A 15,164-nucleotide genomic window follows, 5' to 3' on the forward strand; every position below is an offset into this window, starting at 1 on the left:
TGATAAGGATATTCAGTGACTTTTTCCCCATCAGGTGAATTTATGAACCACTAGATGAGTTTTAGATTTCTCTATAGAAAAAGAAAAGAATCAGATCAAATTAATAACAAGCAATTATTTAAAACTCTTATTTAGGAGTATGCTATGACAATATCTAGTTCATTAGAAGATGGATAGTCCCAGTGACCAGCCATTCCACCTCTTGATACACACAGATGGGAGATTTGTGCATAAGAAGGCATTGTATGAGAATGTTCTGACAGACTGAGTTTATTTGGCTCAATAGTTTTCTACTCCATGCTACTAATGGCCCTCCAGGAAGATCACCTTCTTTTGACCACAAAGAGGTGGTTTTGATCATGGCTGTGGAGAAGCTTATGGAACTCCGTTGCTGGGGACCATGCTGTTGTAACCTTTCTCCTGCTCAGCTAGCTGGGCCCAGGGCATGTCTGCTGCAGGTCTCCCAGGTCACCCCTGGCACAGCTCAATTATCACCTACCAAGTGCATGGCCTGCAGGCCTCTGCTCTCCTACTCTGAGCTGTCTGTCGCCACTTGCACTAAGGTGCAAGATACAACAGGCCCACTGCAGGCACACTGGCTACAGGGCACAGAAGGCCACAGGCTGCGGGCAGACAGAGATGTCCCTGGCTAGCACCTGCACGGAGACTGGTGATGCCATCTGCTTCTTGTGACCACCGCAAGACCCGGGTAACAGTGCCAAGTGATGCAGGAAGTTCACGCCCAGGGAAGCGAATTTATACCACTGGAAGGCAAGGATGAGAGAGAACCTATGAATGAATGAATTCTCCTCCCTCTCCCTCAAAGGACCCTTCTGAGAAGTGGTTCCACGTGGCCTCTCTGAAAACTCCCACATGACTGAGCAGCCAGTTGTGCTTATTAGTGAAGCAGAGGCCAGCTCGGTAACAAACCACCTTCTGCTCGCTTCCTCTCCTCCTGCCACATCGCCCTGTCCACCCACCTTGGCTCTTGCTTCCTTGGGTTGCAGTCTTCCAATACAGCTTAGAATGTAAATTTCACCTTAGGCTGTAATTTCCAGGGACCCCAGACCCGGACAAAGAATGTTTACTGCAGCAAAATCGTCACAATGCTTAGACATTGTTTTATGGTCACAGAAAATAATTAAACCATAAGTGTGAAGAAAAAGAAGAGGAAAATAGAGAAAATCATGAATTTCAAAGCTGGAAATTAAAATTAAAACAAACATCAACTCACAGGACAAAGAATAGCCTATGACTTAGATTTTACCTTTCTTTGTAAGCTTCCTCTAAACCTTATATATACATATAAAAAATATATATATATATATATATATATTTTTTGGTATCATTAATTTACAATTACATGAGGAACATTATGTTTACTAGGCTCCCCCCTTCACTAAGCCCCCCCCACATACCCCAGTACAGTCACTGTCCATCAGTGTAGTAAGATGATGTAGAGTCACTACTTGTCTTCTCTGTGTTGCACAGCCCTCCCCATACCTCCCCCCACATTATACATGCTAATCATAATGCCCCCTTTCTTTTTCCTCACCCTTATCCCTCCCTTCCCACCCATCCTCCCCAGTCCCTTTCCCTTTGTTAACTGTTAGTCCATTCTTGGGTTCTGTGATTCTGCTGCTGTTTTTGTTCCTTCAGTTTTTTCTTTGTTCTTATTCTCCACATATGAGTGAAATCATTTGGTACTTGTCTTTCTCCGCTTGGCTTATTTCACTGAGCTAATACCCTCTAGCTCCATCCGTGTTGTTGCAAATGGTAGGATTTGTTTTCTTCTTATGGCTGAATAATATTCCATTATGTATATGTACCACATCTTCTTTATCCATTCATCTACTGATGGACACTTAGGTTGCTTCCATTTCTTGGCTATTGAAAATAGTGCTGCCATAAACACAGGAGTGCATCTGCCTTTTTCAAACTGGGCTTCTGCATTCTTAGGGTAAATTCCTAGAAGTGGAATTCCTGGTTCAATTGGTATTTCTATTTTGAGCTTTTTGAGGAACCTCCATACTGCTTTCCACAATGGTTGAACTAATTTATATTTCCACCAGCAGTGTAGGAGGGTTCCCCTTTCTCCACAACCTCGCCAACATTTGTTGTTGTCTAAACCTTATATTTTAAATGATTACAATATCATGAAAAGCTTTCAGCTCTTAAAATGTGCTTGAATATATGGATGCCACTGGTTAGTCTAGAAATGAAAAAACAGTACTCAGAAAAGCAATCATTGTTTCAGGTAGAACTTTAATACATTTCACTTAGTAAAACTGACCAGAGTTCAAAAAGTTCTTCTGAGAGTTCTGGAGTCAGGTGAACTGGGATTAAAAACCCAGATCTAGCCATCACCTGAAAGTTACTCCATCTCTTTAAGCTTCAGTTTTCTATTCTTTTAGATGAGGAGGAGATAGTCTGGAAGTCATAAGTAGTCATGCATTTTAAATAAGATAAGTTGCTGTCTGGCACATAGTATTCAATAAACATCACCCATTACAATCCCAATGTGGAAAACCAATTCTTTGTGAGCAAAAATCAGTGCTGAATAAAACTGTACTTACACTTGTTGTCTTGAGAAGATAAATTCCAGTTGGAGCTTTTACCATGGAAATAGCATGTGAGTTTTTTCATTATTTTAAGTGTGTGCATGTGTGTGTGAGTGAACTCATTCAACCCATATCATTGAGCACATACTTTAGGCCTGGCATTTTTCTAGGCATAAGGACAGATGGAGATCAAGATAAGACTAGGGCTGTCTTTTCAAGGATTTCTTGTTCATGAAATCCTGATAGTGTTTTTTTGTTTATTTGTTTGCTGTTTCAGGAGAAATTTAGGGTGACAAGAGACTAAAACCCCAGGGCAGAATGATAGCCTGAGGTTTACATTTTTGATGTACTGAGTGTTCTTTTGAAGGAAACCAGGAAACGTCCCATCTCTGGGAAGGTGTGGAAGGTGGGCAAAAGGTGACCACAGTCCAAATGCCAAAGGGCACAGGTTCAGGACAGTGGCCCCAGGGAGGCACTGTTGCCTGGGAAGTGTTGAGGACATGGGCCCTAAGCAGGACCACGGGAGAGACAGGCTTCTTATCTGGCTGTCCAGCCTTTTGCAGGAGGGCTTGGCTCATAGGCCCCAGGGCCTGCCCTAGTTAACATTTCTGTCTTCCCAGGGGTGGGAAGTGGCTCCTTCTACACCTGTGAGAGCAAAGTTGGGTTCGGCCACTGCCTGGTTGACTGATGGTCACCTCTCACTTCTCTGCCACAAGCCAGGTCACCGTAAGCCCAGAGAAGACTTGCTCTCTCCTTGGGAATTACCAGTTCTATTAAACTAGTTATCCAAAACTATATATATAGACTTAGCATATGATGAAAGACCTTCACCATACCATCTTTTAAAATTAAAACTCGTATTCTGAATCCTAAAATGGAAGAATAAAGCAGGGGGCATCTTGCTTCCCAATTTCAAGCTGTACTACAAAGCCACAGTAATCAAGACAATTTGGTACTGGCACAAGAACAGACCCATACACCAGTGGAACAGAATATATAGAGAGTCCAGATATTAACCCAAGCACATATGGTCAATTAATATACAATAAAGGAGCCATGGATAGACAACGGGGAAATGACAGCCACTTCAACAGCTGGTGTTGGCAAAACTGGACAGCTATACGCAAGAGAATGAAACTGGATCATTGTCTAACCCCATACACAAAAGTGAACTCAAAATGGGTCAAAGATCTGAATTTAAGTCATGAAATTATAAAACTCTTAGAAGAAAACATAGGCAAAACTCTCTTGAATATAAACATGAACAACTTCTTCATGAACACAATCTCCACAGGCAAGAGAAACAAAAGCAAAAATGAACAAGTGGGACTATATCAAATTAAAAAGCTTCTGTACAGCAAAGGACACCATCAGTAGAACAAAAAGGTACCCTACAATATGGGAGAATATATCCATAAGTGACATATCCGATAAGGAGTTGACATCCAAAATATACAAAGAGCTCATGCACCTCAACAAAGAAAATGCAAATAATCCAATTTAAAATAATAGGCAGAGGATCTGAACAGACACTTCTCCAAAGAAGAAATTCAGATGGCCAAAGGCACATGAAAAGATGCTCCACATCGCTAATCATCAGAGAAATGCAAATTAAAACCATACTGAAATATCACCTCGCACCAGTTAGGATGACCACCATCCAAAAGACAAACAACAACAAATGTTGGCAAGGTTGTGGAGAAAGGGGAACCCTCCTACACTGCTGGTGGGAATGTAAATTAGTTCTACTATTGTGGAAAGCAGTATGGAGGTTCCTCAAAAAACTCAAAATAGAAATACCATTTGACCCAGGAATTCCACTCCTAGGAATTTATCCTAAGAATGCAGCAGCCACGTTTGAAAAAGACATATGCACCCCTGTATTTATTGCAGTACTATTTACAATAGCCAAGAAATGGAAGCAACCTAAGTGTCCATCAGTACATGAATGGATAAAGAAGAGGTGGTACATACATACAATGGAATATTATTCAGCCATAAGAAGAAAACAGATCTGCCATTTGCAACAACATGGATGGAGCTAGAGGGTATTATGCAGTGAAATAAGCCAGGTGGAGAAAGACAATACCAAATGATATCATTCATCTGTGGAGCATAATAAGAACAAAGCAAAAACTGAAGGAACAAAACAGCAGCAGACTCACAGAACCCAAAGGGAATGGGACTGGGGGTGGGGGGTGGAAATGGAGGGAGAAGGGAAATAAGGGGCATTTTGATTAGCATACATAACATAGGGGGAGGACACAGGGAAGGCAGCACAACACAGAGAAGACAAGTAGTGACTCTATAGCATCTTACTACACTGATGGACAGTGACGTAATGGGGTATGTTGGGGGGACTTGATAATGGGGGGAATCTAGTAACCACAGTATTGCTCACCTAAGTGTATAATAATGATACCAAAAAAAAAAAAAACTCATCTTCTGTTTGCTCACTCTGCTATAACCACACTTGTCCTTTTTTTCCTGTTCTTCAAATACGTCATGTTTCTATTTCAGGGTCTTAGCACATGCTCTTACCTCTGCCTGAAATGCGTATGCCCAGATTGTCATATGGTAGGTTTCAAACAGTTCAGACTTCAGCCTAAATATCACCTCTTTAGAAAGGTCCTCCCTGACCACCCTGTTAACGTTGCTCACCAGATAATTCCTTCCCTCCCTGGCATTCTCTCTCTCTTCTGTTCTTTATTTTCTTAAGCCTCTGATGAAAAATACTGAGTCCATCATATACCTCAGTCCCTGGTATGCTATTATTGCCTTTCTTTCATTAATATTTTACTGATAAGAAACTGAGGCACAGAATGGTTAATGACTTTCTTAAGGCCTTGGTGGCACATAGCTGGGCCTTACGCTTGTAGGGGACTCCCTTTAGGTGAGGATGAGAAGAGCCCCCATCGCTTCAACCTGAGCTTTCCTGTCCCTTCCCCCACCACTTATGCTACATAAATGCCCCTCAGAGAACCAGTACGACTGTCCTGCCCTTTACCTGAACTGCTTCTCCCTGGCTGGTAACCCCCTAACCTTGGATGTGGAAGGGAAGGATGGGATGGCCCCGCTGCTATCTTCTCCTAGTCCTGGCCAGGCTCTGGCACTGCCCACATGTGATCCCATCGCCCCAGTCTTGCTAATACTTTGTCTCAAGGTGGCACCAGACCAGGCAATGATTTGCCCAAAGGCAGTGGGGGTCTGGGTGGGGTGGGAAACCACTCCCAACCCTGCCCTTGCCCTGCCCCAGCAGGGACCTCTTCTGCCTCTCCTGCCGTTTGCCCACAGTAGGCCACAGCTACCCCTTCCCTCTGCCAAGGTTCTTCGTGGGTCTTCCTGGATTTACACAGACTTGAAGATTCATATACTTCCTTCTTTCTTCTGAGACAACATCAGGGTTGAATTTTGTGGGGAACCTTATATTCTTCATAATCTAATCATAACCTGAAATGGTCATCTTTGTTTATTTGTTTACTTGTTTATTATCTGTCACCTTCGCTGTCAGTAATGCATCATGAACAGGGACCTTGTATTTATTCGTATATTTCCAGCTTTAGTTCAGTGTCCAGCACATACTGGTTAAGAGAGATATAAGAAATAGCCATGTTTTCTACACAGTTCATTGTGTTCTTGGTTTCCCTTATATAAGGTTCAAGGATGAGAAAAATATAAGTATAGCTTTTGTTAATATAATAAGTGAGATTGTGGAAAATGTTCTTTAATCTATTTGTGTCTCATGGGAAGAGGCAGGTCTGCAAAGAGATGCTGCCTGACCAAGTAGAGTAATAGACTAAGCTTATTTGGTACTTTGTATCAGTGGTATACAGTGTGGTTTAAGGACCCCTGGGGATCCCAAGGCCCTTTCAGTGGGCTGGTGGGTCAAAATCAAGCATGCACAAAAGAAATGTTCAAAATGCAGGCTTGACCAATGGATTAAAATGTAACGAGTGCAAAATGTCAGTCAGTGTGGTTTCAGCTTCCACACTGCAACTAACCGTTTAAGAAAATATCACTTGCTAAGTTTGTATATAGTAGCATAGAAGAGTATCTCCAATTATCTGAGGCCATTAACACACTTTAACTTTTCAAATTCATGTCTGTATGACATCAAATTTTCTTCCTGTACTTCAACCAAAATAATATATTACGACAGGTTAAAGTCAGAAGCAAGTATGTAAGTCTCATTTTCTTTCATTGGGCCAGACATTAAAGAGATTGTAAAAGTGTAAAAGTGCTACTTTCTCACATCTTTTTTTGTTGTTCTGGAAAACATAGTTATTTTTCATGAAAAGATGTCATTTATGTTAATATGTAATAGGTTTATTATGGCTACTTTATAATGAACTAATAAATATTTTAAAATTTTTGAGTTTTAATTTCTAATCAATAAATCCCAATAGATATAACTCAACAACAACTGCTCTTCAGGTTCTCACTAATTTTTAAGAGTGTGGGGGTCCTGGGGTGAAAAATTTTAAGAACTTCCATTTTATTCCATTGCAGGGAGATAAGCCACAGCCTGTGAACTAGCTGTAAGAGTATCAGCTCTGAGAACCTGGAGTCTTCATTTTTAAGAGCATTTTGTGTATCTTAAATAAGTCAAATTCATTCCCAGAAGAACTGATACAAGTAATTTTAAAATAAGATGACTTTATTGATGAGATATTACAATGAGGCAAACATCCACACAATCTCAGAATCATGTTGAAATAAAATATTTATAAAACTTAATGACACAGGGGTTGAGCGTCAAGCTATCTGAGGCCTGGGCTTGCCACTGGTGCACTCTCTTCACACTTGTGGCCAAGCCAAAGTTGAAAGACTTAAGTTTGGAGGATCAAGTACAAAGTCATGTTGTAAAGAGGGTGGATATGAGGAAGAGCTAAGGATTGGGGCCGTTAAGGCCCCTGCCACACTGAGACAGGGAAGGTGAGCCTAGACAGAGTAGGGTGTGAGGGCCTCTGGAAAGAAAACAAAGCAAGATAATCTATTGTGGCATTTGCTTTGTCCTACTGCCCCCCCACTTCTTCCTCCAGCCCTAAACAAATAATTTGTTGCAACTTAGACAATGTAGCAAGCCAGCCCCAAACAACACAGTAAAAACAGGAAGGATTCCATCTTAAAACCCAATTAGCTAAAAAAAGTTTCCTAACAAACAGACAATAACTCAGCCCACCTTGGGAACAAAGCAGGCAGTCTTGAGTGATACCCTCCCAGACCAGGAAGCTGCTATCCTGGGAGGAAATCAGAGCAGTAAAATTCTTAATAACCAGGAAGACTAAAAAGAAACTTAGTGTTTCTTCAAAAGTATTTGGGACCACTTAGCAGGTGTACATCCCTAGCCCTTTGTCTTTCAACTGTCTATCAAAACCCCCAGACAACGCACCACCCCGGAGCTCTCTTGTCCCCTCCTGGCCTGAGCCAGGACCTCTGTCCTTACGCTCTATCTCTAAAAGCCTCTGCCTTGCTCTCCTACCTTGACTGCTTGTGAAGTTCATTCTTTGCCTCCGTGAACAAGAACCCCGGCTTCAACGCCAATGGTGTAAAGTTAAGGTGCAAGTCCGCCTTCCCAGTTACCGCTGCTCAGTAGTGGAGGCAGGGAACTGCTTTCATTACTGAGATTCCTGGAAGCTTAGGGAGAAATCTCTGAAGCACCTTTTTTTCTAAGTGACCATGAACTACTGATGTAAATGGGCGCTCAATCCATAAAACTTCACTTTTGCCAAACTTCCAAGTTAGTTACTTAAGGCAGTTACTTATTTAACTCCCAGTGGATGTTCAGAAAAACTCCCCCAACAATTTCTTTGTATTGCTCATCTGTAAATGATGAGGGAGTTAGGCAATGTTGAACTTCCTTGCAGTTAGATTTACTGAATATTTAATAGACTAAAAATAGTAATTTTAAAGTCTATTATTATGTGAGTTCACCCAAAAGGGATTAGTTTTGTACTAAACAGGGTATGGCACACTTTTAAAGAAATGTGTCTCTTCCAATAATAACCAGCTGTATTAATTGTACTGTAGATTTGGGGTAGGAGATTAAAAGGGGTAAAGAATTTATTAAAAACATAAACTCAGAGGCAAAACAATAAATACGCACTTAATAAATAAGACCCTTCCTGTCAATTTTAGAGCTCTAAGGGTAATAAGAATACTGCTTATATTTAAATGATGCTTTTTTCCCCAAATAATTCAAAACTCTTTAAAAGGAATCCCTGTAGCCCCTGCTACATGAAAGAAAAATATTTTATTCTCATTTTGTGTATCAATTTAATGAGTTTCTGTGAAAAACTAAAACAACTGGTGACAAGTCTAGTCATTTAATTATTTGACTCAATTCAACTTTAATGGTCTTTATTAATTGACCACTGATAATGAAACAGTGGAAAGCCCATCCTTTATTTATTTTCATTTACTGAGTGCCTATCATGTGTTAAGCACTGAGGAAATTCTAAGATTATAAAACTAGTCCTTGACTAGTGGTTACCAAAGGGGAAGGTTGTGGGAGGATGGGAGGAGAGGGAGGGGGAAGGGGATGGAGGGGTATTATGTTTAGTACACACGGTGTGGGGGGTCACGGGGAAAACAGTGTAGCACAGAGAAAGCAAATAGTGAATCTGGGGCATCTTACTACACTGATGGACAGTGACTGCACTGGGGTATGGGTGGGGACTTGGTAATATGGGTAAATGTAGTAACCACATTGTTTTTTCATGTGAAACCTTCAAAAGAGTGTATATCAATAATACCTTACTAAAAAATTTTTTAAAGAACTAGTCCTTGTTCACATTGATCTTATAGTTCATTTGGGGAGGTAATTATTGCATATATATACTTTTAAAAAATTAATAAAAGAAAGCATAAAATATAAATTCTGAAAAAACAGTGAGAATAGTTGGAGGGAGGGAGTGTTTTCTTACCAACTTCCATTAAGCCTTAACCCATTTTGAAAATGTCATGTTATTTATGTGGGATGACCCTCACCCCGAGCTCCAGGGTTGATTCCTAATTGGCCTTAATTAATCAAAGTAATCCCAACCTCTGGGCCCAAACAATGGCTTCTGGCAATTCATGGGATTCCTATGGCCACAGGCACAGGACATGGAAACCCAGCCAGCAAGCAGGAAGCTCAGGACTTCCATGGGACTTCAGGGACACAGACGCTCTTCCTCCTTCTGAATGAATGTTGTATGTGGATGTGAGGCCTGGACCTGCTTCTTGACATCTTGCCACGTTTGGGGATACCCCCACCACATGCCTGTCCGTGGGGGATGGAGATACCTCCCAGTTGTAGAAACACCCAGGGCCAGTTATTCACAGTCCCAGGCAGCTTCACAGCTAAGGCACTGGCCTCTTTTCTCTGCTTGGCCATCAGAATGATTTGAACGGTACTGTGAATCCTGAGCTAGTGCCATGAAGTAGCTGGGACAGTGTAGAGCTTATTTTGCTATTAACAGTTGGGGTGACAGCAGCAATATTCAGCATCCTGTGGCAACAGTTTCAGGAGCAGCATGTAGCATCCTGCACCCTGGATCAGGACGTAGTGTGCTATCTTTACCAAACTGGTTCTGTGGCCAAATTTTGGCTGTGAATCTACCTAGCCTTTGAGCTATCCAATATTGCTGCTATAAATTTATTACTTCCTACCTCAGTCGGAATCAATTTTTAGTGCTTAAACTGAGAACCCTCCCTAGAAACGTCCCTTTCTTGTCTAAATGCGTCTGAGCTGGACTTTGTTACTCAAAGCCAGAAGTACCCCAACTGATGCAGGAGTCCTGGCAGTAAGTGTTATCAGAGCTCTGAGCAATAACAGATGGCTGGAGCAGGCTGTGTGCATAACGGAACTTAACCCAGTGCATCTACTGCAGGCAAGGAGGTTGTAGCAGGAAATAGGCACCGCAGCACGGAGAAGGCTGTGGGTGAGAACTCAGCTCTGCAGCCTAGCTCCTCCTGGAGCTGAGGGTGAGCATCATGTCCTCTTCACTGCCCGCTTTGCTGTGGGAATGGCAGGTTGGAAGAACACAGGCTAGCTTATCCTTTCCAATTTTTGTTTTCTCTCCTCACCCCAACCCAATCCCACTTTGATACTGTTAGCTGAAGGTTTGCAAACCCATCATTGTTCTGGGCCAGCAGAGCTGGCTGGCTGTGGTCTAGAATTTCAAGGAGCAGGTCTCATCCAGAGGTACCCAGGAAAGTGCTCTCCCAAGTGGCCTCTCTCCTGACAAACCCACTTGTTGAGAATCTCCTAGGCATAGGGAGCAGCCACTTAGTGTTGAGACCTTGTCCACTGGGTCATCAAGACATGAGGTTATGAAGCAATGTCCCCAAACAAAGTATGTTTAGAAATTATCTTGAATAATTACTGGCTTCATAACTGTGCTTATTTTTCTGTGTTCCCACTTGCACTTAGATTTTGGCTTGGTTATTTCTTAATCTTACTATTTTGTTAGCTCTTTGAGGCCTCTAAGATATATTTTTTCTAATTTAGCCAGCATTTGTAGTGGGAGAGTGGTCCGAAATATCTTGATAGCCATATTGTCAGAAATGAAAACTTTCCACTGAGTTTTTAATTTCATCGTTGTAGTTTTCATTCTTAAAAGTTTTAAATGGTCTTTAAGTCTCTTTGGCATTTTAAAATCATTTCCTTTTGTCTGCACATATTTTCAAGCTTGTCTTGTATTTCTCTAAAACTGTTAAACATAGTCATTTTATATTTTGTGTCTTGATGTGTCCAATATCCAAAGTCTTTGGAGTCCTTTACTGGTATCTGCTATTTCTGCTGGATCTTGCTCATGGTGCCTTGTTTCCTAGCATGCTTAGCATATGTTCATTCCTTGGAATTTGTGTGTGTTTGTGAATTTCCAGAACTGATGAAAAAAAATCCATAAATGTGAAGAGCCTTCTCTACTCACACCCTCCTCATTCTCCCCGCCCCACTACCCAAAAAAGAAAACCCCTAGAAAGACAAATTAAAAAACATACATATACACACATCAATAGTTATCAGACTATATCATCTTGAAGAAAAAACATGAAAGGATGAACAATATATTTTTAACATGGGGCATGTGGGCAACGAGGTAAAGGGGAGGGTGGAGAAGGAACAATGAGGGTAAGGAGGAGATGGGGGTGGGAATAGCATACAAAAAAGGGGAGAAAAGAAAAAATGCTGTGAGTACATTTAGGAATTTTTATAAATGTATGTATATAGAAAGAAATCTTAAAAATAACATGTACAAAGGAAAATAATATATCTTCAGAGGGAAACAACAAAAAATAAAATAATTAGAAACTCTAAGGATAGATTCAGAGAGTATCCTTTGGCCACATGCAAGGGAAATGACAGGCCACAATCTTGGGAAATATATCATTATAACTCAATATACTATTTGAACTAATTAAAAGTAAATTATATTACTTTAGGATAAATATCTGCCCCTAAAAGAGGAACTGATAAAATTCAGAAACCAATCCTAATATATACAGAACTTTTAAAGTTGGTGAAAAAAATATCAACAATCAATTTTTAAAAAGCAGGAGTTGAACAAGTTAGTTGCTGAAGAGGACAAGCAAGGGCCAATAAAAACACAAAAAATTAAAATTGTCATTAAATTGTTAAGTAAACACAAATTAGGGACCTTAAGCCTTCACTTGTCATGTCTATAGCAAATTTTCCCTTCTGGTCTGATTCTGGATTTCAAAGTCTTAAAAGTTGTCTTTTATTTACATACAGACTTACATTTTTGCCTCTCATGTTTGAAGAGTCATTCTTTTTATGAAGTGATATTATTTTATACCCTTGAGATTTGCAAAAACTGAAGAGGTTATAATAACATAGTCAGGAATGTGAGGAAATCAACATTCTCATCCCATGTAGTTGATGGGAGTGCAAACAACAGATTTTGAAATATAATCAGGCAATAATATTAAAATATTAAACATGTTCATCGTTTGAACTTGCAGTCCTGCTTTGAGGTATCTCTGTCTCAGGAATAAATGAACTAGACAATACGAGGATGTCTCTTGCAACACTGTTTATAATACAAAACTCTATGGGAAGAGGGGAGGCAGAGATAGCTGAACATCCACCAATAATGAAATGGCATGTTCTTTGGAGATTTACAAAAATGAGGTCTTTTTTTCCACTACTGATATTAATTATATTTACATTAATTACTTTATATGGAAGGCTATCCATAATATACTATTAAATGAAGAAAGCAAGATACAGGATGTAACACACAATTTATTGTTTTTGCTGACCCAGGATTTATTAATCTTTCTGGTGAAACAGAACCTGGGTTCCTTTTAGAAGTGTTATGGACTAGATGTTTGTATCTTCCCCACCCCCACCCCAACTCATATGTTAAATCATAACTCCCAGTGCAGTGGCTTAGGGAGTGGGTCCTTTGGGAGATAATCAGGTCATGAGGATGGAGCCCTCACGAATGGGATTAGTGCCCTTATAAGGAGAGACTTGAGAACTTTCTTTTTTCCTTCTCCTTCTCCTTCCTTCCATCTTTCCTCTCCTTTCTCTTCTCCCAGCTCTTTCTTTTCTCTCTCTAAGATAGCTGTCTGCAAACCAGGAAAAGTGTGCTCACTGGATACCAGGTCTTCCCATGCCTTCATCTTGGGCTTCCCAGGCTCCATAACTGTGAGGAATAAATGTTTGTTGCTTAAGCCACACAGTCTAGGGTATTTTTTTATGGCAGCCCAAATTAAGACAGGGAGCTTAATTTCAATCCATGGGTGTCTATGACACAGGCCTGGAAGATCACCATCAGAGCATTCCTTTGGCCACAAGGATTGATTCAGGGATGGGCACCTGATCCAGTCAGATGCAGTGTATGCAAAATCTCAGAACTTCTGTTGATTCTTTTTTAAAAGAAACATGCTCTTTTCTCCTGGGTTTGGGACTGTGAAGATGTAAGCTGGAGCTATGGCACCCATCTTGCCATCACAAGAAAAGACATGCCCAATAATGGGCCAATAGAGAGAGAAACAGGGCCAAGACAAAGCCAAACCAAGTGCTGTTTTAAGTCCCTAGATCTAGCTATGCCTGAAGCCTTCGCAGCTTCATGAATAAATCCTCTTTTTTACTTAAACTATTTTCTGTTTCTGTTACTTGCAACAAAAAGAGTCCTGATTAATATATAATGTAGATGATTTGATTCTGACTTTATAAAACAGAGCCTTTATAGTTATGCATTTGTGCTTGGATAAATGCATCTGTACATATTTGTTTGGTGTGGATGATATGCACTGAAATGTTAACATTTCAGAGTGGTGAAGTTGGAGGGAATGAATTAGTAACTATTTTTTTATACACCTCTGTAATGTTTGACTTGCATACAGGTACTTGTATCTTTTGCAATATTTAAAACCCTATGAATTTAAAACAATGGGTGTCATGTATTTTATATTTTTCCAAATATGGAATTTTATGGAAGGGGGTATGATGCAAATGATCTTGGAAAAGAAAAAAAAGCTTAAATTTGATGTAGAAACATTTTCAAACAAATAATCATGTTAACTGATGAAAACCTAGAAAAGCATTTCTGAATAACCTTGATTTTACAACTTAAATTTAATTTATTGCCATTTATGTCTTTATCTTGAATAAAAATGATTAACAGTTTTTAAAATGGCCTTACTCCCTTCTAACCTGATGCATGTATGACATTAATCCAATATATTTGGGACTAGAAAAAAGTATTTCTCCCTAATGATTAAAATATATCCTCTTCACGTAAAGAAGACAAAATAAAAAATTATTTCACATTAACCTGGAAATCTATCTGTCTAAATTTTAATTCTGAGTTAATAGAGTAATTATAAGTTCCAATCATAGCTTATTTTGAAATATATTTTAGATGATCACTTGTGACAATGGTTAAGACTTCTTTCCATATTGGCATCTTTCATTTCCTGATTATAAATTTAACCAAGTGTCTGATCAGCCTGAATGATCAAAATCTTGATCTCATAAATTTATGAAAACACAATTTAGAGGTATATTGTTGTTACAGTATTTACATTTCCATTATTTAGTAAGATTTTTTTTCCCTCCTGGAGGTTGGGGAAAGGAGCTCAGGGGGAACACTAACGACAGTGCACAGGGGAACACATCGCCAATGCTTTTGCACTTGCATTTGGCATTTCACAGGTCTTAATTTCACAGCCCATTTTAAACCCATAAAAGGTCACTTACTTTCTCTCACAAGCCTTTAACTCACTTGAGAGCCAGGCTTAGCGGAAGATAAAGCCCCTGTGAATTGGTAACCTGGTTTTGGTAGAAGACTTACATAGTAACTAAGGTGTTGGATAAACAGACTACTTACCATTTATTTACAAAGAAGCCTCAAAGCTATGACCATTTGATTTTATTGACTTTTTTCTTTCTAGCACAGTATAGCTGTCTTGAGGCTCCTTTTTCCAGGAAGAGGATCAGTTTAAACATAATTGTAAGTTGGGAGTTATTTCCTTGCATATAGGTATATCAGGCTATTAGATGCTATCTGCAAGTCCAGGATATCATGTTTTTAGGTAGAAATGATCATGTCTATCAGCAAATTACAGGAAAAAAAGGCATTTTTA

Source organism: Manis javanica, chromosome 3 (genome assembly GCF_040802235.1).
Source record: "Manis javanica isolate MJ-LG chromosome 3, MJ_LKY, whole genome shotgun sequence".
In the NCBI taxonomy this organism is placed as follows: domain Eukaryota; kingdom Metazoa; phylum Chordata; class Mammalia; order Pholidota; family Manidae; genus Manis; species Manis javanica.